Source organism: Tamandua tetradactyla, chromosome 14 (assembly GCF_023851605.1).
Source record: "Tamandua tetradactyla isolate mTamTet1 chromosome 14, mTamTet1.pri, whole genome shotgun sequence".
Lineage (NCBI taxonomy): Eukaryota > Metazoa > Chordata > Mammalia > Pilosa > Myrmecophagidae > Tamandua > Tamandua tetradactyla.
The window spans coordinates 66,354,799-66,380,855 of record NC_135340.1 but is presented as its reverse complement, the minus strand read 5'-3'; the positions used below and the strand labels follow the sequence as shown (position 1 = coordinate 66,380,855).

At 39.9% G+C, this 26,057-nt stretch overlaps 1 protein-coding gene and 1 pseudogene across 3 annotated transcripts in view; one reads left to right on the top strand and one right to left on the bottom strand.

Moving 5' to 3' along the window:
• Window positions 1–26,057, top strand: part of DMXL2 (Dmx like 2) — a 208,440-nt gene that overhangs the window by 3,004 nt on the left and 179,379 nt on the right. The gene's annotated exons all lie outside the window — the stretch shown is intronic.
• LOC143656517 (SIN3-HDAC complex-associated factor pseudogene) lies at window positions 9,227–9,916 on the bottom strand (annotated as a pseudogene).

The following is a 26,057-nucleotide window of genomic DNA, read 5'->3' as shown; positions in this document are numbered from 1 at the left end:
TGTATAGGGCTTTACAGTAAGGAAAGCTCCATAGAGCATGCCATTTTAGCAGTCAGATGAAAGCACTGAACTTCTGGGTCAGATGACTAGAAAAGAGACCAGCCAGGATTGGAATTAGGTCTTGTGACTTTTCTGGTGGACTTTTCTCTTCAGTGTGTTTACTTTCCTGTCAGAGTATGTCTGGATGACCTAGACTTGGCCATTGTAGAAGGAGAGACTGTCTTGTAACTAGACAGTGCTTCTTAGCTGATGGTATGTTTTATAAGAGTCTGAGGACCTTTTCAAAATAAGATTAATCACATATTTTAGGGTATAGCAAACAAAAAATCTTAAAGTGAAATTGGTCTAAAATAGTTTTGACGTGTTTGTGATCATGACATAATTATTGAGAAACTGTGTGCTATATATTGCTAGGTGTGTCATGTGATCAGCTGTATTATGAATGGTGATGTTACAGTGGCCTAATTGTGTGATATTGACACGGTGGTGCAGTTTGTAGTGGATAATTGCAATGATGTTGTATAGTTCTAGTGGTGACAAATGAGCTGGGATGCTTTTCACTTGCTTGTGCTTTGGCAGCTAACACTCAATTGTGATTTTGCAAATATGATTGTGTATCACAATTTCAAAACATCCTTTTAATTTTAATTAGGGAAGCTGTAGGTTTACAGAACAATCATGCAGGAAGTACAGAGTTCCCATATTACCCGCCACTCCCACCCCCCACAGTTTTCCCTACTGTTAACACTTTGAATTAGGGTGGAAACATCACTTTTTGTCATTCTGTTTTTCGATATAAAATCAGAACTCATTTTTTGAGTGTTTTTAAATAGTTATGATTTTGTAAACATAGTTGAGTATATCACATTTTAAAGCATCACTTTCTCATCATTCTGTTCTTTTTTATATAAGATGGAAGCTCTGGAAATATTGTTACTCTCCAACAACTCAGACTCTAGCCAGTCCAAGGAGATTATCTTCTACTATATACATGCTTTGTTGTACTTTATTTTGCCTTGATAACATTTCCATCTGTGCTCTTAGAGATATGTTATTATTTTGAGGCTTTATGCAACAGACATGGTAAATTTCTCATTATTTATGTTACTTATTAATTTCCTGAGAAATGGTCTTTAGTTTTTTTTTTTGTATTTCCGGTAAACATTAAAATATTAATTAAAATAGTGAAGGTACATGATTGCTAATGTAATTTAATTTTTTCACCATTTGGCCTTAAGGGGTACAGACTTTATTTTTAGGTGTATAGGGGCAGTTGCTCCTGTTCCAGTCTGACATATATTCAATACATTGATCAAAGTTTACAAAAATTACTAAGTCATGTCCACTCTTAGGGAGCTTATAATATACTCGCAGAGGTTTAAAAGGCATATAAATAATTATAACATAAAGCACCTGGAAGAAATCACTTGTGATTGGTAAGATGTGAAAAGGTTTCATGGAAGGTTGGCATTTGGAAAGATACCACTGTGTGGTATTGTAAATGAGGCACTAATAAATTCCTGTGGGGAATTTATGAGGAGTAAGAGATCACTTTTGGCCAGGGGAAATCAGGGAGTTGGACAGAAAAGTGCTTGTGCACTGGCCAGTTATCAGTAGGTATAACTGCTTATACATCTGTTAATAACCTTTGCTGAAAGTAAAGAGAAAGAAAAGTCAAGGATTTAGAGAAGAATAGTTGTCCAAGAAAACTTCAAAATAAATGATAATAATGGGTTATATATCCTATATATCCTGTACATGTATATATCCTTTGGTGGTGGTAGTGGTTGTGGTGATTTTGCCAAGTGGTATATTTAAAAGACTTCATTTTTCAATTGTTCATGGCTAATATGTAGAAATATTATTGATTTTTGCATGTTGATTTTATATCCTGTGACCTTATCAGTTCTAGTAGTTTTGGTTTTTTTCTGGTAGATGCCTTAGGATTTTCCATGCAAAAAATCAAGTTATCTGTGAATTAAACAGTTTAATTTCTTCTTTTCCAATCTGAATAGAATCTGTTTCCTTTCTTTGGGTTATTACACTGGCTAGGACTTCTGGTGGTTGAGGACTTTCCCTTCTGTTCCATTTAGTTTGCTGGGAATTTTAATCCGAAAGGATCTTGAGTATCTTTGAATGATGTGTGTTTTTTCTTTTTTAGAGTATTGATATGGTGGATTGCATTGATTGATTTTTTGAGTGTTGAACCAGCCTTATATTACTAGTAAAACCTCACCTGGATTCTGTTTGCTAATATTTTATTGAGCTTTTTTGCATCTGTGTTCATTGGGAATATTGGTGTATAGTTTTATCCTTTTTGTCTTGTTTGGGTATCACTGTAATGCTTATTTAATAAAAGGAAGCATCCCTTTTTGTATTTTCTGTCAGGGATCATATGGAATTGGTATTATTTCTTCTTTAATTGTTGATAGAATTTGCCAGTGAAAGCATCTGGGTCTGGAGTTTCCTTTTTTGGAAGTTTATTAAGCTATATATTCAACCTCTTTATTAGTTATAGGGCTATTCAGATTATATATTTCATGCTGTGTGTTTTTATGGTTTCTGGTTTTAGAAGGATTAGTCTGTTTCATCCATTTCATTGTCACATTTATGTGTGTATAGGTATTTTGTAGTATTTCATTATTATTCTTTTAATGCTTGAAGAGCTCATGATATTCCCTTTTCTATTCTTATTATTTTTTTATTATTTTTTTATTTTACATGGGCAGGCACGGGGAATCAAACCCGGGTCCTCGGGCATGGCAGGCAAGCATTCTTACCTGCTGAGCCACCGTGGCCCGCCCCCCTTTTCTATTCTTGATTTTGGTAATTTATGTTTTCTTTCTTTTTCTTTGTCTTATTAGAGGTGTTTACATTTTATTTATATTTTCAAAGAATCGGATTTTTGTATATCATTGATTTTCTCTGCTGTTTTTCTGTTTTCAAAGTTTCATTGATTTCTTCTCATATTTTTATTTTTTCCTAACTTTTGCCTGCTTTGGGGTTATTTTGCTTTTCTTTTTCTAATTGATTAAGATGAAAGCTTAGATTTGAGAATGTTTGCCTATACTTTTTAGAGCATTTTTTCTACCAGTCATTTTTATCTCATAATTTCAATAACTGTCTGTTGATTGTCTTTTCCCATGCATTGAGATTTTCTTAGTTCTTTCTATTCTGAGTCTTTTTGAATTAAACCTTGGCCGTTTTTTTTTTTTAATGTTTTTATTGACAAAACAACATACAAACAGAAACATTCTTAACATGCAAACATTCCATACATGGTGTACAATCAGTGGCTCACGATATCATCACATAGTTGTATATTCATCACCATGATTATTTTTTAGAACATTTGCCTCACTCCAGAAAAAGAAATAAAAAGAAAAAATTCTTATATAACATACGCCTTACCCCTCCCTCTTATTGACCACTAGTATTTCCATCTTCCCAATTTACTTGAACATTTATTCCCCCTATTATTTATTTTTTTAATCCATATTTTTTACTCATCTGCCCATATGCGCGATGAACATCAGACACAGGGTTTGCACAGTCACATTGTAAATGTTCTATCTTTATATAATCATCTTCAAGAACAAGGCTACTGGAGCACAATTCTACAGTTTCAGGTACTTCCCTTTAGCCACTCAAATACACCATAAACTGAAAAGGGATATCTTTATAATACATGAGAATAACCTCCAGCTCTGTTTGAAATCTCTGAGCTACTGACATTTTATTTTTTATCATTTCTCTCTTCCCCCTTTTGGTCAAGAAGATTTTCTCAAATCCTTGACGCCGGGCCCCAGTTCATCCTGGGAGTTCTGTCCCACGTTGTTAGGGAGATCACACCCCTTAGAGTCATGCCCCATATAGACGGGGAGGGCAGAGGGCTCCCCTGCCGTGTTGGCTTAGAGAGAGAGACCACATCTGAACAACAAAAGAGGTTGTCTGGAGGTGACTCTTAGGCCTGGTTTTAAGTAGGCTTAGCCTATCCTTTGCAGGAATGTTTCATAGGGGCAAATCCCAAGATCAGGGGCTCAGCCTTTTGATTTGGTTGTCCCCACTGCTTGTAAGATTCTCAGAAATTCTCTAAATGGGCAAGTTGAGTATTTCTTCCTTTCTCACCATTCCTCTAAGGGGACCCTGCAAATATTTCTTTTACTGTCCAAATCACTCTGGGATTTATTGGGACATTGCACTAACCTGGGTAAACCAATAATATTTCAGGACTTATATATATATATATATATATATATATATATATATATATATATATGTATATTATATTATGAGACTCTGGAGCATGTGTAAATTCTGTAGGGCATTTTGATATTTTTGTTTTAGCAGGTAATTGACCTGGTTGGATTCAGGCCGCACATTCTGACTAGCCTGTGGGATGTAGTTTCCATTATTAGTTCCATTTTGAAAGCCTTTGCAAGTGCTATTTGGATGTGTCCTTTGTGTTTGCCACCTGATGGCCAATATGGGACCGGGACCGTGTTCTGTACTGTAGTTCAGTTCTCAGGGTCTTTGCTATACTATTTTGGGTGTGATCCATGCATATGAAGCCTGAGGATGAGCCAGGAGTTAATAAACAAGTTTATCAGGTCGAATTTTGAGCTCTTTCCTTTCTATGATTCCCTTGCTGATTACCTGGGGCTCCCCCCCCCCACCCGCCCTGCCCTTTTGGTTCTGTGGCCAAAATGCTGAGACTTTAGTACCCTGTTCTTTTTACTTCCTATGACTGTACCTTTGTTCGGTGCCAAGTGATATTATGAGCATAGAGAAAGAAAAAGAAGCATCAGGTATTTACCCTATTTTTTTGGGTCAGAACTTTTCAGATTGGAGTTGTGGGATTGCTTGGGGACTGGGACATGAAAGAATGGAGAAAGGAAAAGTAAAAAAGAAAGAAAACAGGATTTTTTCCCCCTCTCTCTCTTTGAACATTAGGAGTCTCTTTTCCCACTCTTTAAGTAAAAACAGAGGTCTTCTCCTGGAGCTTTTTGGTCCTAATATGGGTCCATGTTGGTAGAGAGAGGAGGAAAATGGGAAACTCTCCACTGGTACAGTGGAATGTGAATTTTGTTATTTTCTAGTCTGTCTGCCACCATTTGCTTTTCAGAGTCTTCAAATACTTTTCTATGCATTCTGTCCAGGTTTTATGGCTGCATTCAGTGGGATGGACATCTTTGATTGGGCTTATAACATCTTACTCATAAAGCAATTCATCATACCGTCATAAAATATCAAGGTCCTAGGAAAAAATCTGATAATGCATGTGCAAGACCTATATGGGGAAAATTAATAAAACTTATTGAAAGACTTGAATAAAAGAAAATAAATACTATGTTTATGATTTACTACTGTAAAGATACCAGTTCTTCCCAAACTGGTTTGTAGATTTGATGCATTTCAATCTAAATCTTAAGAGGATTTTGACAAAGTGATGCTAAAGTTCACATGAAAATAGAGCTCAGAATAAATATGTGATCTTAAAGAACAATAAAGTGAGAGAACTTTTTCTACTAAATAAAGAGGTATAGAGTTTTAACTATTAAGATGGCATGATGTTGACCGAAGGACAAATAGACAAATAATAGAGCACCACACACAGTCCCATCATTTAGTATACTTGATTTATATAACAGATGACATGGTAGAGTAGTGCAGAGTATTTGTTCTGTGTAATCAAAAGTTCCGAGACATCTTGTTATCCATAGAGGGAAAGAAAGAAAACTTGATCCCTGTCTCACATGATACACAAAAATTAACTATAGGTAAATTATAGATCAAGATACGGAAAACAAAAAAATTAAGGTTTTAGAAGACCATATAGAAAAGTTTATTCATGATCTTGAGGTTGCAAAAGACTTTTTTAAGCAAAACACCAAATATACAACAATTGCAGATAAATAATATATTTTGGATAGTGTGAGCCAGGTTTCTCACTGTTGAAGAAAGAAGTTACAAATATTGAAAATGGGGAGGTTTCCGTGATATCACTTCTGTGATATTCCTACCAAAACCACATAACTTGAATCTAATCATGAGGAAACATCAGGCAAACCCACATTTGAGACATTCTACAAAATAATTGGCCTGTACTCTTCAAAAATTTTTATGTCATGAAAGACAAAGGAAGAATGAGGAACTGTTCCAGATTAAAGGAGTCTAAAGAGACTTAACTAAACATATGATCTGGGATTTTCTTTTTCTGTAAGGAACACTATTGCGACAGAGAAATTTGAAAAAGGCCTGTAGATTAGATAATAGTATTGTATGTTAATTTCCTGATTTTGGTATTTGTACTGTAGTTATATAAAGGAATGTTTCTGCTTTTAGAAATGCCTACTAAAGTACTAAGGGATAAAAGGGAATCATGCCTGCAACTAACTCTCACATATTTCAGAAAAATTATGTGTGTATTATGTATGTGTAGAGAAAGTGATAAGAAAAATGTAAGATATTAATATTTAGGGAGTTTGGATAAAGGATTGTTCTAGTTTGCTAGCTGATGAAATGCAGTAAACCAGAAATGGAATGGCTTTTAAAAAGGGGAATTTAATAAGTTGCTAGTTTACAGTTCTAAGGCCAAGAAAATGTTCCAGTTAAAACAAGTCCATAGAAATGTTCACTCTAAGGCATCCAGGGAAAGATACCTTGATTTAAGAAGGCTGATGAGGTTCAGGGTTTCCTTCTCAAGTGAGAAGGCACTTGGTGAACATGTTCAGGGTTTCTCTCTAATCTGGAAAGGCATGTGGTGGACACGGCATCATCTGCTAGCTTTCTCTCCTGACTTCCTGTTTCCTGAAGCTCCCTGGGAAATGTTTTCCTTCTTCATCTCCAAAGGTCGCTGGCTGGTAGACTGCTTCTCATGGCTATGCCATTCTGCAGCACTCTGTCATCCTTCTCTGCACTCTCCAAATCTCTCACTTTCTCCAAAATGTTTCCACTTTTATAGGATCCCAGTAAAGTAATCAAGACCCACGTATTGATCAGGTTTAACAGCCATACTGATTGAGTCACATCTCCACGGAGATAAGATAATAAAAGTTTCCAACATACAGTACTGAATAGGGATTAGAAGAAACGGCTGTCTTTACAAAACAGGGTTACAATTAAAACATGGCTTTTCTTGGGTACATACATCCTTTCAAACTGGCAGAAGGATATACGGGAAATCTTTGTAGTTGTTTTTGCAATTTGTAGCCCTGAAATTATGTCAAAGTAAAAAATTAAAGTACCTCACCATAAAAGAAAAAATCGATAAATTGAACCTACTTAGAAATTAGGAACTTCTGTTCATTAAGTATGGTATTACAAGTAAGAATGCAAGTGTATGGAGTTAGAAGCGATATTTGCAACACATAAATATGACCAGAGTCCAATATCCAGAATATAAAAATGTCTACAAATCAATAAGAAAATGACTGATAACTTAGTAAAACAATGTATGAAAGATTTGAACAGGCACTTCACATAAAAGAGAAAATCCAAGTGACCAATCAAGTGGAAACGTGTTCTGTCTTGTTAGTAGTCAATGGAATGCAAATTGAAATCAGGAGATACCATTATATAAAACTACCAAAGTTTCAAAAAAATTAATGTTTAGCTATGCCAATGATGGTAGGTATATACAGTAATGGGAGTTCTTATACACTGCTAGTGAAAGTATACGTTGGTACAAGTACTTTAGAAAACAAGTTAGTATTATACACCCAAAATATGCATACCTCAATGGTTTATCGCTCCTCTTGTAGGTACATACTATAGAGAAATGCATACACATATGCAGTTACCTCTCTGTATAGTTAATAATTACTTTTTTTGGTATGCTGTATAGTGAGGGTCACAGTTCACTTTTTCCACGTGAGTCTCACCTTTTTGTAGTACCATTTGTTGAATTTTTGTTTGTTTGGGCTTTTGTTTGTTTGTTTGCTTGTTTGTTTGGAAAGTGCATGGGCTGGAATCGAACCCGGGTCTCTCACAAGGCGAGAATTCTACCACTTAACTACCCTTGCACCCTCCAGTAATTTTTTTTTTCTTCAAGGCATTTACACCAGAAAGCTTAGTCTATCCTGCTTAATATTCTTTGGTATAGGTTTGAATCATTAGAACCTTGGCAAGACCTTAATATTTCAAAAGTATTAACAAATGCCTCTAGGGGCAAATTCATATTATTGAATTATGAGAAATTTACTGTCATGAAGGAAAACAATTGTAGCCTACTGTGCTGGTTTGAAAGGGTCTGTGGACCCTAGAAAAGCCATGTTTTAATCAAAATCCCATTTCGTAAAGGCAGAATAATCCCTATTCAATACTGTATGTTTGAAGCTGTAATCAGATCATCTCCCTGGAGATGTGATTTACTCAAGAGTGGTTGGTAAGCTGAATTAGGTGACGATATGTCTTCACCCATTTGAGTGGGTCTTGACAAGTTTCTGGAGTCCTATAAAAAAGGAAACATTTTGGAGAATGAAGAAGATTCAGAGAAAACAGAGAATAATGATGTAGCCACAGGAAGCAGAGAGCCCACGGGCCAATGGCCTTTGGAGATGAAGGAAAACACCTCCCGGGGAGCTTCATGAGGCAGAAGACCAGGGGAGGAAACTAGCAGATGACGCTTTGCTCACCATATGCCCTTCCAGCTGAGAGAGAAACTGTGCCTGTGTCTGCCATGTGCGTTCTCACTTGAGAGACAGGCCCTGAGCTTCATAGGCCTTCTTGAGCCGAGGTATCTCTCCCTGGATGCCTTTGGTTGGACATTTCTATAGACTTGTGATTAGAACATTTTCTTGGACTTAGAACTGTAAACTGGGAATTTATTAGATTTCCCTTTTTGGAAGCCACTCCGTTTCTGGTATATGCATTCCAGCAGCTAGCAAATTAGAACACCAACCATCTTAAAAAATGCCCTACCCACTGCTTTTTAATATAGAAAAGACTAAAACTACTTATTGTTCATCATAAGCAAATCCCATCTCTGTTCCCTGAAATTCCCCTAATTTCGTTCATGGGAAGGGGATTAAAAAAAAAAGACTTAAAGAGCACTTTACAGCAGTATTCAGCTTTCCTATGAAATACACAGCATCTTAAATATTATATACACTTCTCTTTTTCTTTTAGTAAGCTAGATACTGGCTTCAGATTTTCTTAGGCTGGGGGGAAAAATAACCCATTCAAAACCATTCTAGAAATTATATCCAAGTTAAAAATAGGAGGGTCACTTTCTTGTCTTATATATATATATATATATTATTGTTTTCCTTCTATATAAATCCCAGTCACCACTCCTGAGTGGAGGCTCTGGCCTCTACTTCTTCCATTTCTCAGCAGCTATTTTCTTATTGCTGCAGCAAGGCTTGAATAGGTGTGTGTCAGTGAGGACTTCCCCAAAACGGACTTTACAGATAATCCCACAACGTATTTTCTGTCTTTTCCAGTATGTGACGTCTAAAAAGGAAAAAACTGGTGTTCTGTTAGAGCCAGAAGCCATCTCGGTATCTAAGCCATCATCTGACTGGTTGAGTCTGGGCTGGGAAGGCACTTGGGGTGGTACTGTGAACCTCAGAATTGTGACATTTTAATTCTTTCTGCAGTTTACTGATTGGGTTGCTTTTTATAGAGTTTTCATTTTCTTTGGTTTCAGTGTCCTTAGGCCGGGTCCTGCCCTTGCATCTACCACATGATTTCAGGTTTTTTTTGATCCTGCTGGCAGCTTCTTCCATCTTTTCACAAGCAGGACACAGGCATTGCAGATACCTCCTGAATGAGTCTCATGCAACTCAGAAAAGCTCTGGAAGTCCTGTTCGTAGCATTTATAGGCAGTGAATCAAGAACTAGAGGATTTAGCCCTGCAAGTACAGCAACCCTCTGTACTTCGGTTTATCTTTGGCTTGTGAAAACCAAACATCTTTTCTTCTGGGCAGTTGCTTCCAAAAGCAGCGTTCCATGTGCAGTAACATTCCCGAGTTGTGGAGTGCACGCCAGACTGGCCCCCGCTCTGGTCTCTCTCTCCTCCTCAACTACCTGGAAACAAGCCTTTCTTGATTCATCATCTTGCTATGCATTATGCTCATCTTTAACTGAAATAGAATAATATAAGTCTAGAAAGAACTGCAAATTTTTTGGGGGGTGGCACATTATTTTCCAGTGATAGGCTTCTAAACAAGATATTTACACCAAAAATTCTGAACGATTTTAACTGTTCTTGGTGTTTGAGTTTTTTTTTATGATACTGTGACTTCCCTGATCAGCATTTATACTGTTTTTCAAATACCTGATCAAATACCATCGTCTCGTATGGGATAATTCTCAATTGGCAAATGTTTTCATTTTTTCTGATATATCGTTTAATTTGCTTTTTTTTTTTTGAAAAATAGCATATACAAAAAAGCAATAAATTTCAGAGCACACTGCAACAATTAGTTATAGAACAGATTTCAGAATTTGGTGTGGGTTGCACTTCCACAATTTAGCTACTCCAAGATACTAGAGACTAAAACAAATATCAATATAATGATTCAGGAGTCATATTCATTTGTTAAATCCTATCTTCTCTTTATAACTCCACCTTCTCCTTTGATCTTTAGGAGTTTTTGAACTATGCCCATTCTAACTTTTTCATATTGGAAAGGTCTGTCAATAATATGGTGTCCGCGACTTCTCGCTCAGCGTCAAGCCCCCGGCCGGCGAAGGGGACAGAGGAGAGAGAGACAGACGCAGACAAATCCGCGCTGGTGAGAAACACAGATCCAAGACACGTAGCAGTTGTGAGCACAGACCTTTACTGGAGTTAAGCTTGCATTCTCTGTTACAGGTTCCGCGCGGGACAGGATACCCCGCGGGGGAGCAACCTCTATGCGGCCGTCAGGCACGGCTCCCTGTGGGTCGTCTCCACCCACCCCGTCCGGGTAACCTCTTATATACTGTGCCCAAACCCAATAGGTTAATGCCACGTATACAGAGGTGATTAGAAGATAGGGTTGGTGGGCGTGTGCGTCATTTGCGGAAGCAGGATGTGAGCGCCATCTTGGCTCACTCGATGGGCGGGGGGAACTCTAGAGCAGGCTGCAGCGTGTCCACTAGGCCAAACCCGGAAAGCGGCTCTCTACATCTCCCCCTTTTTGTTTTTATAAGAGGCATGGTCCGTAGACCGTATTCTTGTACCCAGTGTCTCTATTGATGATGGTGCTCCCGTGGGCCTGAGTGGCTCACAACATAGTTTGGTGCTTTGGGGAGTCTGGACTAGGCTCGCGTCATCACACGACGGAGCCTCTGGCACCGACCAGAATGCTCACCTCATATAGAGACCGGAGAGTCCGTGAACTGGATACCACGTGACTCCTCCCTGCAGTGCTTCGCCTCGCAACTGGGTCAAGCGGGGATTATGAGAGCGACAGCCAGGGCATAGGAAACGCTGCGGAGGCCTCGGTGCAATGGCTAGAGCCAAGCCCAGTCTGGCCAGGACTGCGGCCGCAGCTCCACCGTCGAGGCGGCTAGGCGCGCAAAATTAACAGCCTCTGGTGCCTAGCTAAACACGGGTAGTGGCCAGGGAGCCTGCAACAAACCTTGCTGACAAGAGCTTTGCCCCAGGTGATTCAGACGGGCTATCTATCGAGGAGGGACGCACACCCACATTTGACTGGGAAGACATAGCTAACATGGTAGAAACACATAGTTGCTGCTGTGTCTGGAACAAGCGTTCTAACAAACATTTAACAGTGACTAAGCCCACTAATAGTCCCACTGCCACGAGAATCCAAGTAGTCAAATTGGGCCAAGAGAACCATGAGGTGACTCGGTTCCACAGACTTTGTACAGTCTCGCCCAGTTTGGAAAGGTCGAAGGCAACGGGGGTTATTAAAACTGGTCCCCCTTCTAAACAATCGAAGGGTGACCGGCGCTTTCGTTGCTATCTCGTCAGTCGCCGCCATCATCAGCAGAGTTGGAGGCCTGATCTGATGGTTCAGGTTGAAAGCTTGCTGACTTGTCGGGCAGCAGTTTCTCGGCGCCCCCGGGCGGTGTCACGGTTCTCACCAGTCTCTCCGGAACCCACACTGGTTGACGTCCTGGTTCCTGGGGAAAAACACAAACAGAGCCTCTGGCCCAGCTGAGCACTGGGTCAGGGCCTTGCCATTGTCCTGACAGGACATCCTTCCAACGGACTAGACCTCTATGTGGAGGACTTGGAGTAGTGTGCTGAAGGGCAAGTGTCATTCCCTGTGCATTTTCATTCAAAAAATTATACGTAAACAAGGCTATGGACAGTTGAGCCTTTTGGGACAGGCCGTGGCCTATCCCCCTTTTTTGTTTTCTAAGCAAATCTTTGAGTGACCTGTGTGCTCTCTCAATGATCCCTTGCCCCTGAGGGTTATAAGGGATGCCATGCTTTAATTGGACTTCCATATTATCACAAAATTTTTGGAAGGTTCTACTGGTGTAAGCAGGTCCATTATCTGTCTTTAATATTTTTGGCTTACCCCACGCTGCCCAAGCGGCAAGGCAGTGTGCAATGACTTGGTGGACTTTTTCTCCTGTCTCAGCAGAGGCAAATAATATCTGAGACCATGTGTCTACTGACACATGCAGGTATTTAATTTTACCATAGACTCCATGCAATTATTAATGGCTCTTAAATCATGTAACAATCTCCATCTGCCTGATTTTTTCTTTATGACAAAAATAGGGGTGTTCCAAGGTGATGTAGAGGGAATGATGTGGCCCTTTTTTAACTGATCTGACACTAGAGTGTGTAATGCTGAGAGTTTTTCCTGTGATAATGGCCACTGAGGCACCCACACCGGGGTACTGGTCTTCCATTTTAGTTTTATAGGTGTGGGTGGGAATCTCTCCTCAGTGGCCCCTAGGAAAAACCCAGGCCTCGTCTGTCAGAATTGGAGACAGCTTGTATAGGCCTTGCGCGCCCGTGCAATGAGGCTCCTAAGCCTTTGCCGGGGACATATCCCATTCCTTTTAACAAGCGCTTAGAAGTTGGAGAGCAGCCACTGTAATTACCTGATTCGGCCACCAGAGGGAGCCCGTGGTGAGGGTTTTTGGCGAGATCACCCAAACCATTCACCGGAAGCCGCCGCGTCCCTGCAGCAGGCGCTGGCGGGGCGGAAGGCTGTGTGGGTGAGACAGGGGGCCTCCCCCAATCGATCAGCGGAGGCGCGTCTGCACCCTCGGTCTCATCACCATCTGACTCTGAGTTAGAGGTGTCTGAACTAGCGCCAGACTCTGGCAGCTTGCCTTTACGGGAGCCGTCCGCAGACGAAACTGACTGAGTTTCTTGGAGCGCGTGCCGTGCCTGCAGCAGGGCGGAAGACGGACTTAGGCCTGCAGCATTCTCCGCCTCAGGGCAAGCACGGACGGTTTCCCAGATAGGGACCAGGATCGGGTCCATACAAAGGCCCGTCCAGCGCGCCCGTTCTATGTCATTACCAAGTTTTAACCAAGAAGGCAGACTAAGGCTCCCGGAGTGGGCGAACCAAGGTGCAAAAGCAGCAACATCGTCTAAGAACCGCAGGAGGGAACTCTTCCTAACCGAGATACCCCACTGCTTCAAAAGGGTTTTTAAAGGAGCTAACAAAGGTGAACTTCCTGACTGCCCCATGCTTGCAGTCGGCACTGTACTTTAATCAATCGGGGAGCTCTCCCGATTCACTGGGGCTACCTGAACGCCCACAGCCCTTAACTCTCACGTAATAAGAAGTACTCACCTTCTCGCGGTGATCAAGCGCGGGAAGTCCGCTGCGAACTCAGGATGCGCGTCCTCACCAGCTCGGGGAAAGGCAGCAGAAGGGTTCCCCGTACGGGCCACCACTTGTCCGCGACTTCTCGCTCAGCGTCAAGCCCCCGGCCGGCGAAGGGGACAGAGGAGAGAGAGACAGACGCAGACAAATCCGCGCTGGTGAGAAACACAGATCCAAGACACGTAGCAGTTGTGAGCACAGACCTTTACTGGAGTTAAGCTTGCATTCTCTGTTACAGGTTCCGCGCGGGACAGGATACCCCGCGGGGGAGCAACCTCTATGCGGCCGTCAGGCACGGCTCCCTGTGGGTCGTCTCCACCCACCCCGTCCGGGTAACCTCTTATATACTGTGCCCAAACCCAATAGGTTAATGCCACGTATACAGAGGTGATTAGAAGATAGGGTTGGTGGGCGTGTGCGTCATTTGCGGAAGCAGGATGTGAGCGCCATCTTGGCTCACTCGATGGGCGGGGGGAACTCTAGAGCAGGCTGCAGCGTGTCCACTAGGCCAAACCCGGAAAGCGGCTCTCTACAATATGGGATGGGGTTTGGAACTAGTTGGTGTTCTGGAGAGGCTGGCCCCTCTGGGTTTCAGGAGTTATCTGGTCTAGGAGCCATCTGGAGGTTGTAGGTTTCTGGGAAGTAATCATAGTGCATGGAACCTTTGTGGATCTCAGAGTTCTAGGTGTTCTTTAGGGTTGGCAGGAATGTTTTGGTTGGGGTTTGGCAGACCATGATAAATAGTAATATCTAGCTGAAACTTGCCTAAGAGTAGCCTCCAGAAGAGCCTCTTGACTCTATTTGAACTCGCTCAGCCACTGATACATTATTTGTTACAGTTCTTTTCCCCCTTTTGGTCAGGAAGGCATTGTCGATCCCAAGGTGCCAGGGTCAGGCTCCGGCTCATCCCTGGGAGTCATAGCCCACGTTGCCAGGGAGACTTTCACCCTGGATGTCATGTCTCATGAAGAGAGGAGGGTAATGATTTTATTTACAGAAGTTGGGGCCCAGCTTACTTTTCAGAGACTGGCTGCCTCAAAGGTTGCTGGCCAGCGTATAGCTTTTGGTATTAAATTCTTGGTCTTTGGAATCAAGTACTAATCTCTGATCTAAGCAGTTGTGTGCAGTAGGTAATAGTCATGTAGTTTGCCAGGGTCGCCCTTTCAGAAGAATTGTGGGTGGGGCCAGTTTTGCATAGATGAGCCTGTGGGTAAGATGGGTAATGCACTTGACATGATAAAGCATAATTTTCCCATTATAGGATGTTTAAGCTGTTTTCATTTTTATTTTTGTTACTTTAAATAATGCTGCAGTAGACATCTTAGTACTGATTGTAATGTTTGTTTGCATGTCTGGATGTTTTCTTACAATACAGTAGAAATAGATTGAATGAATCAAAGTACAAAAATATCTTTTTGTAGTTTCTTAAGTTGTAAGAAAAGTTGTAAGATATTATGTTCAACAGTGTATGAGAATGACAGGTGAACCATACTCTTGCTCATTTGTTTTTGCTCTACTATTTAAATCTGAAAAAAGTACTTTGGCTATCCAGTCCTCCAGAGCCTTGCTCTCTCTGGGCACATATTATGGACCCCAAGGAATCACAGATGATTGTTTTAGTATCTGTATTACCATTAAACATCCTGTTTTGCTAGCTTTCCATCCTAGCATTCTCCTTCCCCTCCTACTCTGTTTGTGGCCAATTGCACATTTTCTTTGAAGGCCTGTTCTTTATAACCCCAATCCTTGTACCAGTTTTAGTTCTAGGCAGGGCAAGAGACAGATGTGTTGTATTAAAACCAGGGTTTATTTTATAATGCACTGTGAATCATCAAGGAAAGGCAGTTGGAACAGAGGAGTATTAGAACTGGAAAGCCTCTAGAATCAAGGAATTGTATATACTTGTTTCTCATGTTATTTTTCCTTGTCTTTGGGGCTCTAATTAATTTACTTCTCAAATTAGTGGTTTCAAGTTCAGATTGCACATGGTTCATAATGGCTGCCTTAGCCCTCAATATATGTGACTTCAGTTAAAATCTTCCTGCTAACAATAGGTCTTTTGGCTTACTTTTATTTTTCGCATGTACAGGCACCAGGAATTGAACTTGGGTCTCCCTCATGGCAGGCGAGAACTCTGCCTACTGAGCCACCATGGCCCACCCGGTCTTTTGGTTTAAATTCTCCAAAGTGGAGTTTGATTGATTCAGCTCATCTCTTCCAGCTAGCTGTTAGCCAGGGGTCATTATTCTGGACCATCCTTGTATCCAGTCAGCTGTGAGTAGGGGAAAGAGTCACAAGATAACAAAATTGTACCCACTTGGTTGGAGCTGTATGTAAGATAGTGCACACCAGATTATTTAATCTTTTTATTAATATTTTTTAAAAATTTGAAATAATTTCAAATTTACAGGGCAGTTGCAAAATTAATAAAACTCCATACAGAGAACTCCGTCATACCCAGATCCACCAGTATTAACATTTTTCTACCTTTGCCATATCATACTTCTTGTCTGTCTGTCTATCTGTCCGTCTGTCTTCTGAACATTTGAGAGCTGGTCGCACCCATCATACTCCTTGAACACATAATGCTTCCATATACTTTTACCAAGAACAAGGATCTTCACTTAAGTAATCACCTTAAGTTAGTTAACAAGTTCAAGAAATTTAATATTCATGTAATGCTTACATTCTATTTTCTACTTTTTCTTATAGCCCGAGCCTTTCCTCCTCCATTCTTAGAGCCATCCAGGTATAATATATTACATTTAAATGTCATCTCTTTAGTTCCTCTTTATTTATTTTTTTAATTGTGGAGACATACACACATTAATCTTCCATCCTAGAAGACCTCTCCCAGGCATACATTTCGGTGGGATTAATCATTCACAGATTTTCAGAACCTTCACCATCATCCATTCCTAGAACTTTTTCTTCACCCAAGAACCCTACATTCATTTTGATTTAATTCTTCTTTGCCCCTGTCCCCAACCCCTTGCAACCTGTACTCTACTTTCTGACTCTTTGAGCTTTCATATTCTCTGATATATTCCTTGTGGTTACCATGGGCCTAAATTTTATATCCTAAATCTATTGCTTTATACCAACTTAACTTCAATAGCATTTATAAACTATGTTTTTTCCATACCCATCTGTTCCCCCACCTTTATACAGTTCTTGTCACAAATCACGTATATATACCATATGAGTCCAGACCTACTGATTTATCATTACATTTTATGCATTTGTGTTTTAAATCCAGTAGGAAGTAAAAAATGGAATTACAAACCAAAAATACAATAGTACTGCTAATCGTATTTACTCGTCATCATCTCTATCAGAAATCTTTATGTGGCTTCAGTTGTCTGGTGTCTTTTCCTTTGAACCTGCAGAACTCGCTTTAGCGTCTTTTTTAGTGCTGTTCTAGTAGTGACAAATTCCCTCAGCTTTTTTCTGGGACTGTTTTAATCCTTCCCTTATTTTTGAAAGGCAGATTTGCTTATGTAGAATTCGTGGTTGTCAGTTTTTGCTTTCAGCAGTTTAAATATCTCATTCCACTGCCTTCTTGCCTCAGAGGTTTCTGATAAGAAATCAGCACTTAATCTTATTGAGGCTCCCTTATATATGACATGTTACTTCTCTCCTGTGGATTTCAGAATTCTCTCTTTCGACAGTTTGATTATAATATGGTGTGGTTTGAGACTGGGTATATTCACTTTGGAGTTCATTAAGCATCTTGGATGTATATATTCATGTCTTTTGTTAAATTTGGAAAACTTATAGCCATTATTTCTCTGAATATTTTCTCTGCCCCTTTTTCCTCTTTCTGGGACTCCTACAATGTGTATATTGGTATGCTTTGATGGTATCCCACCACCAGGTTCCTCAGGCTCTGTTCATTTTTCTTCATTCTTCTTTCTGTTCCTCAGACTGGATGATTTCAGTGGTCTTATTTTGAAGTTGTATGATTCTTTCTTTGGCTAGCTCCAATCTACTGTTGAATCCTTCTAGGGAATTTTTCATTTCTGATACTGTGGAAATTTTCAAAATTTCGATCTCTCTAATGATATTCTCTTTGTGCTCATCTTTCATTTCCTTGATAGCCTTTAATTTTTTGTCCATATTTTCCCTTGGCTCTTTGGGCATATTTAGGACCAGCTTTTTAAAAAGTCATTGTCTGGTATGAGCCCAGGTTTGTTCCTTGTTATTGATGATTTATAGTGCTTTAATCTTTTCCTTTACCTGTGCTATCATTTTCTGTTTCTTTGTTTGTTTTGTAATCTTTTGTTGAAACTTGGGCATTTTGATATTTTGATGTATTTTCTTTGGAATTTAGACTCTGAGATGTCTGTTTCTTAAGGTTGTATCCAGTTAGTTTATGGGTTTGGCTTGAATGTCAGGAGTAACAAAGAAGGAAAAGAAAAAAAAAAAGAAACCATCTTTTCCTTTTGTTACAGATTGACATGTGAGTGCACCCCTTTGGAGTTTATCCATACAGTGAATTTAGGGGCCTCCCTGGTCCATTCTGTGCATGGTATTTTTTCACACATGGCACTTTTTCACATGCATGTTACCTTGGTCATGTGTATTTAGCCTGGGAATTCACCTATTTATACAGAAATGAATGTCCTGGGACCTCTTCCCTTGGAAACAGTTTCGTCAGGGTCTCAGGCACTGCGTGGTATGTCCTACAACTAGTAATCCCTTGCCCCAGGCAACCACTTGACTGCTCTCCCAAAGCATTCTCTAGCAGATCTTTGTTCACTGCCTTCTACATATGAGGTGAGTCTCTGAGGCTACTATCAGACAGACTGGGCCAGACATAACATCCTCCCAGAATGTGCAGGAGAGTTACTCACCTCTCTGGAACTGGACCAGAGAACTGCACTGAGTTTTGGGCCAGCTCTATGCTGAGCCTGTGAGGGCATTGGGAAGGGGCCAGCAAGGGCATCTAGGAGAGCCTACTGCTTTAGGTGGCCTTTTTCTTGATTCAGCACTCACCCTGTTGCTGTAATCCTTTAAGGTTTTTGGGAGCTTTTTAAAAGATGTTTCTCAGTTCCGGAAAAGATGGCGGCTTAGTAAGACACACGGGTCTTAGTTCCTCCTCCAGAACAGCTACTAAAGAAATAGAAACGGTACAGAACAGCTCCCGGAGCCACGACAGAGACCAAAAAGACAGCGTACCCCATTCTGGAACGGCTGAACCGGCAGTGAGAATCCACTGTGGTGAGGTCACCAAGGGGCGTGCGCTTCCCCGGGCTGGGGTGGCTGGCGGCCGGAGTCCCTCCCTCCCTCCTTCCTGGGCCGGCTGGGAGAATTGGACAGGCGGTCTCCTCAAACCGTGGCGGCTGGTGCTGGCCCCCCGGACTGACTGGGAGAATTTGATCGAAGGTCCCCTAAGCCGCGGAGACCGGCGACCGGGGTCCCTTCCACACACGTGGCTTCCCGGTCCGGCTGGGAACGTTGGATAGGCACTCCCCCAAGCCGCGGTGGCCGGTGCCCCCCTGCCTTGCTTGGCGTCCCGGGCTGGCTGGGAGATTTGGACTGGCACTCCCCCAAGCCGCGGAGGCCGGTGACCCTCCCCACGCGCGGATTCCCGGGCTGGCTGGGAGATTCGGATCGGCACTCCCCCAAGCCGCTTCGGCTGGCGACCCTCCCCCACAGCGAGAGTTTTCCAAAGTTAAAGGAGCCACAGCATCTTTTACTGGTGGGACCTGCAGACAGATGAGTGCCACAAGCGCCGCCTACTGGGCAGGATAAGAAAAACAGAGCCCAGATATTTCACAGAAAAATATTTCAACCGGCTGGGTCCCACACCCAGGGTAATCTGATTAAATGCCCAGACGCCAGCAGAAAATAACGGATCACGCTCGGAAAATTGAAGATATGGCCCAGTCAAAGGAACAAACCAATAGTTCAAATGAGATACAGGAGCTGAGACAACTAATGCTGAATATACAAACAAAAATGGAAAACCTCTTCAAAAACCAAATCAATAAATTGAGGGAGGACATGAAGAAGACATGGGCTGAACAAAAAGAAGAAATAGAAAATCTGAAAAAACAAATCACAGAATTTATGGGAGTGAAGGGCAAAGTAGAAAAGATGGAAAAAGCAATGGATACCTACAATGGTAGATTTAAAGAGACAGAAGCTAGAATTAGTGAACTGGAGGGTGGAACATCTGAATTCCAAAAAGAAACAGAAACTATAGGGAAAAGAATGGAAAAACTTGAGCAGGGGATCAGGGAACTGAATGACAATATGAAGCGCACAAATATACGTGTTGTGGGTGTCCCAGAAGGAGAAGAGAAGGGAAAAGGAGGAGAAAAACTAATGGAAGAAATTATCACTGAAAATTTCCCAACTCTTATGAAAGACCTAAAATTACAGATCCAAGAAGTGCAGTGCACCCCAAAGAGAATAGACCCAAATAGGCGTTCTCCAAGACACTTACTAGTTAGAATGTCATAGGTCAAAGAGAAAGAGAGGATCTTGAAAGCAGCAAGAGAAAAACAATCCATCACATACAAGGGAAACCCAATAAGACTATGTGTAGATTTCTCAGCAGAAACCATGGAAGCTAGAAGATAGTGGGATGTTATATTTAAATTACTAAAAGAGAAAAACTGCCAACCAAGACTTCTATATCCAGCAAAATTGTCCTTCAAAAATGAGGGAGAAATAAAAACATTTTCAGACAAAAAGTCACTGAGAGAATTTGTGACCAAGAGACCAGCTCTGCAAGAAATACTGAAGGGAGCACTAGAGTCAGATACGAAAAGACAGAAGAGAGAGGTATGGAGAAGAGTGTAGAAAGAGGGAAATCAGATATGATATATATAATTCAAAAGGCAAAATGGTAGAGGAAAATATTATCCAAACAGTAATAACACTAAATGTTAATGGACTGAATTCCCCAATCAAAAGACATAGATTGGCAGAGTGGATTAAAAAACAGGATCCTTCTATATGCTCTCTACAGGAAACACATCTTAGACCCAAAGATAAACATAGGTTGAAAGTGAAAGGTTGGGAAAAGATATTTCATGCAAATAACAACCAGAAAAGAGCAGGAGTAGCTATACTAATATCCAACAAATTAGACTTCAAATGTAAAACAGTTAAAAGAGACAAAGAAGGACACTATCTACTAATAAAAGGAACAATTAAACAAGAATGCATAACAATCATAAATATTTATGCACTGTACCAGAATGCCCCAAAATACGTGAGGAATACACTGCAAACACTGAAAAGGGAAATAGACACATTTACCATAATAGTTGGAGACTTCAATTCGCCACTCTCATCAGTGGACAGAACATCTAGACAGAGGATCAATAAAGAAGCAGAGAATTTGAATATTACAATAAATGAGCTAGACTTAACAGACATTTATAGGGCATTACATCCCACAACAGGAGGATACACCTTTTTCTCAAGTGCTCATGGATCATTCTCAAAGATAGACCATATGCTGGGTCACAAAGCAAGTCTCAACAAATTTAAAAAGATTGAAATGATACACAACACTTTCTTGGATCATAAAGGAATGAAGTTGGAAATCAATAGTAGGCGGAGTGCCAGAAAATTCACAAATACGTGGAGGCTCAACAACACACTCTTAAACAACGAGTGGGTCAAGGAAGAAATTGCAAGAGAAATTAGTAAATATCTCGAGGCGAATGAAAATGAAAACACAACATATCAAAACCTATGGGACGCAGCAAAGGCAATGCTAAGAGGGAAATTTATTGCCCTAAATGCCTATATCAGAAAAGAAGAAAAGACAAAAATTTAGGAATTAACTGTCCACTTGGAAGAACTGGAGAAAGAACAGCAAACTAATCCCAAAGCAAGCAAAAGGAAAGAAATAACAAAGATTAGAGCAGAAATAAATGAAATTGAAAACATGAAAACAATAGAGAAAATCAATAAGACCAGAAGTTGGTTCTGTGAGAAAATCAATAAGATTGATGGGCCCTTAGCAAGATTGACAAAAAGAAGAAGAGAGAGGATGCAAATAAATAAGATCAGAAATGGAAGAGGAGACATAACCACTGACCTCACAGAAATAAAGGAGGTAATAACAGGATACTATGAACAACTTTACGCTAATAAATACAACAATTTAGATGAAATGGATGGGTTCCTGGAAAGGCATGAACAACCAACTTTGACTCAAGAAGAAATAGACGACCTCAACAAACCAATCACAAGTAAAGAAATTGAATCAGTCATTCAAAAGCTTCCTAAAAAGAAAAGTCCAGGACCCGGCTTCACATGTGAATTCTACCAAACATTCCAGAAAGAATTAGTAGCAACTCTCCTCAAACTCTTCAAAAAAATCAAAGTGGAGGGAAAGCTACCTAATTCATTCTATGAAGCCAACATCACCCTCATACCAAAACCAGGCAAAGATATTACAAAAAAAGAAAACTACAGACCAATCTCTCTAATGAATATAGATGCAAAAATCCTCAACAAAATTCTAGCAAATCGAATCCAACAACACATTAAAAGAATTATACATCATGACCAAGTAGGGTTCATCCCAGGTATGCAAGGATGGTTCAACATAAGAAAATCAATTAATGTAATACACCATATCAACAAATCAAAGCAGAAAAATCACATGATCATCTCAATTGATGCAGAGAAGGCATTTGACAAGATTCAACATCCTTTCCTGTTGAAAACACTTCAAAAGATAGGAATACAAGGGAACTTCCTTAAAATGATAGAGGGAATATATGAAAAACCCACAGCTAATATCATCCTCAATGGGGAAAAATTGAAAACTTTCCCCCTAAGATCAGGAACAAGACAAGGATGTCCATTATCACCACTATTATTCAACATCATGTTGGAGGTTCTAGCCAGAGCAATTAGACAAGAAAAAGAAATACAAGGCATCAGAATTGGAAAGGAAGAAGTAAAAACATCACTGTTTGCAGACGATACGATACTATACGTCGAAAACTTGGAAAAATCCACAACAAAACTACTAGAGCTAATAAATGAGTCCAGCAAAGTAGCAGGTTACAAGATCAACATTCAAAAATCTGTAACATTTCTATACACTAGCAATGAACAAGCTGAGGGGGAAATCAAGAAACGAATTCCATTTACAATTGCAACTAAAAGAATAAAATACCTAGGAATAAATTTAACTAAAGAGACAAAAGAGCTATATAAAGAAAACTACAAAAACTGTTAAAAGAAATCACAGAAGACCTAAATAGATGGAAGGGCATACCATGTTCATGGATTGGAAGACTAAATATAGTTAAGATGTCAATCCTACCTAAATTGATTTACAGATTCAATGCAATACCAATCAAAATCCCAACAACTTGTTTTTCAGAAATAGAAAAACCAATAAGCAAATTTATCTGGAAGGGCAGGGTGCCCCGAATTGCTAAAAGTATCTTGAGAAAAAAAAACAAAGCTGGAGGTCTCACACTGCCGGACTTTAAGGCATATTATGAAGCCACAGTGGTCAAAACAGCATGGTATTGGCATAAAGATAGATATATCGACCAATGGAATCGAATAGAGTGCTCAGATATAGACCGTCTCATCTATGGTCATTTGATCTTTGATAAGGCAGTCAAGCCAACTCACCTGGGACAGAACAGTCTCTTCAATAAATGGTGCCTAGAGAACTGGATATCCATATGCAAAAGAATGAAAGAGGACCCATATCTCACACCCTATACAAAAGTTAACTCAAAATGGATCAAAGATCTAAACATTAGGTCTAAAACCATAAAACAGTTAAAGGAAAATGTAGGGAGATATCTTATAAAACTTACAATTGGAGGCGGTTTTATGGACCTTAAACCTACAGCAAGAGCACTGAAGAAAGAAATAAATAAATGGGAGCTCCTCAAAATTAAACACTTTTGTGCATCAAAGAACTTCATCAAGAAAGTAGAAAGACAGCCTATACAATGGGAGACAATATTTGGAAACGACATATCAGATAAAGGTCTAGTATCCAGAATTTATAAAGAGATTGTTCAACTCAACAACAAAAAGACAGCCAACCCAATTACAAAATGGGAAAAAGACTTGAACAGACACCTACCAGAAGAGGAAATACAAATGGCCAAAAGGCACATGAAGAGATGTTCAATGTCCCTGGCCATTAGAGAAATGCAAATCAAAACCACAATGAGATATCATCTCACACCCACCAGAATGGCCATTATCAACAAAACAGAAAATGACAAGTGCTGGAGAGGATGCGGAGAAAGAGGCACACTTATCCACTGTTGGTGGGAATGTCAAATGGTGCAGCCACTGTGGAAGGCAGTTTGGCGGTTCCTCAAAAAACTGAATATAGAATTGCCATACAACCCAGCAATACCATTGCTAGGTATCTACTCAAAGGACTTAAGGGCAAAGACACAAACGGACATTTGCGCACCAATGTTTATAGCAGCATTATTTACAACTGCAAAGAGATGGAAACAGCCAAAATGTCCATCAACAGACGAGTGGCTAAACAAACTGTGGTATATACATACGATGGAATATTATGCAGCTTTAAGACAGAATAAACTTATGAAGCATGTAATAACATGGATGGACCTAGAGAACATTATGCTGAATGAGTCTAGCCAAAAACTAAAGGACAAATACTGTATGGTCCCACTGATGTGAACCGACATTAGAGAATAAACTTGGAATATGTCATTGGTAACAGAGACCAGCAGGAGTTAGAAATAGGGTAAGAAAATGGGTAATTGGAGCTGAAGGGATACAGACTGTGCAACAGGACTAGATACAAAAACTCAAAAATGGACAGCACAATAATACCTAATTGTAATGTAATTATGTTAAAACACTGAATCAAGCTCTGTCTGAGCTATATATTTTTTTTGTTTCTTTGTGTCTTTTGTTTTTTTTTCTTTTTCCTTTTTATATATATATATTTTTTATTTTTTACTATTATTTTTATTTTTTTCTGTATATTAACATTCTATATCTCTTTCTGTTGTTTTGCTAGTTCTTTTCCTAAATTGATGCAAATGTACTAAGAAATGATGATCATACATCTATGTGATGATATTAAGAATTACTAATGCATATGTAGAATGGAATGATTTCTAAATGTTGTGTTAATTTCTGCCAGTTCTTCCTGGTTGTTCAAAGTTTGTTTTAGGGGTCTGCTTTACTTTTTACCATTTTAATTGGGTGACTACATCTGTTTATTATTTTTATTTGGGTTTATTGAAGAAAATTTGTGCACACATAAAATTATTACTTGGAAGTTGAAAAGAGTTTAAGTGATATAGTCAAAATCTTTCATTTAATTGATGAAGGTAATAGAGAGGTTGTCATTTACCCATTATTAGTCAGCGTTAGCACCTTTAGATTCTTAGGAAAAGTATTCTTTCTATCATATTGAAGTTATTGGAAATTTAACTAATTACAATTCAGTAGTTTTAATCATATTATCTGAGAAATAGTTTTCGAACACTGTATTAGTTTACAAATCGCTGGAATGCGATGTACCAGAACTGGAACAGCGTTTTTTTTTTTTTTTTTTTTTTTTTAGGTACCAATAAACACCAAACAAACGCAAACATTCCCAACCCTTGATCGTTCTGTTCTACATATACAATCAGCAACCCACAACATCATCACACAGCTGCACATTCATCATCATGATCACTCCTCGGAACACCTGCATCCATTCAGAAAATGAAACAAAAAGACAACAGAAAAAAATTCATACATACCATACTCCTTACCCCTCCCCTTCATTGACCACTAGCACTCTGATCTAAATTTATTGTAACGTTTGTTCCCCCCATTATTTATCCTTATTCCATATGTTCTACTCGTCCACTGATAAGGCAGATAAGAGGAGCATCAGACACAAGGCCTTTGCAATCACACAGTCACATTGTGAAAGCTATATCATTATATAGTCATCTTCGAGAAACATGGCTACTGGCACACAGCTAGAACTGGAACAGTTTTTAAAAAGGGGAATTTAATAACTTACAAGTTTATAGCTCTAAGGAAGTGAAAGTATACAAATTAAGGCACCAATAAGAGCTTACCTTCACTCAAGAAAGGCCAATGAGTCAGGAACACCTCTGTCAGCTGGGTAGTCACGTGGCTGGCATTTGCTGTTCTCTTGCTCTTGGGCTCCATTACTTTCAGCCTCTGTTCCTGTGGGGGTTCCTTACTTTGCTTCTCCATAGCTAGCTTTCATCTCTTGGCTTCCCTTGGCTCTCTCCAGGTTCTGGCCTGCTTAACATCTCTTGGTGACATCTCCTG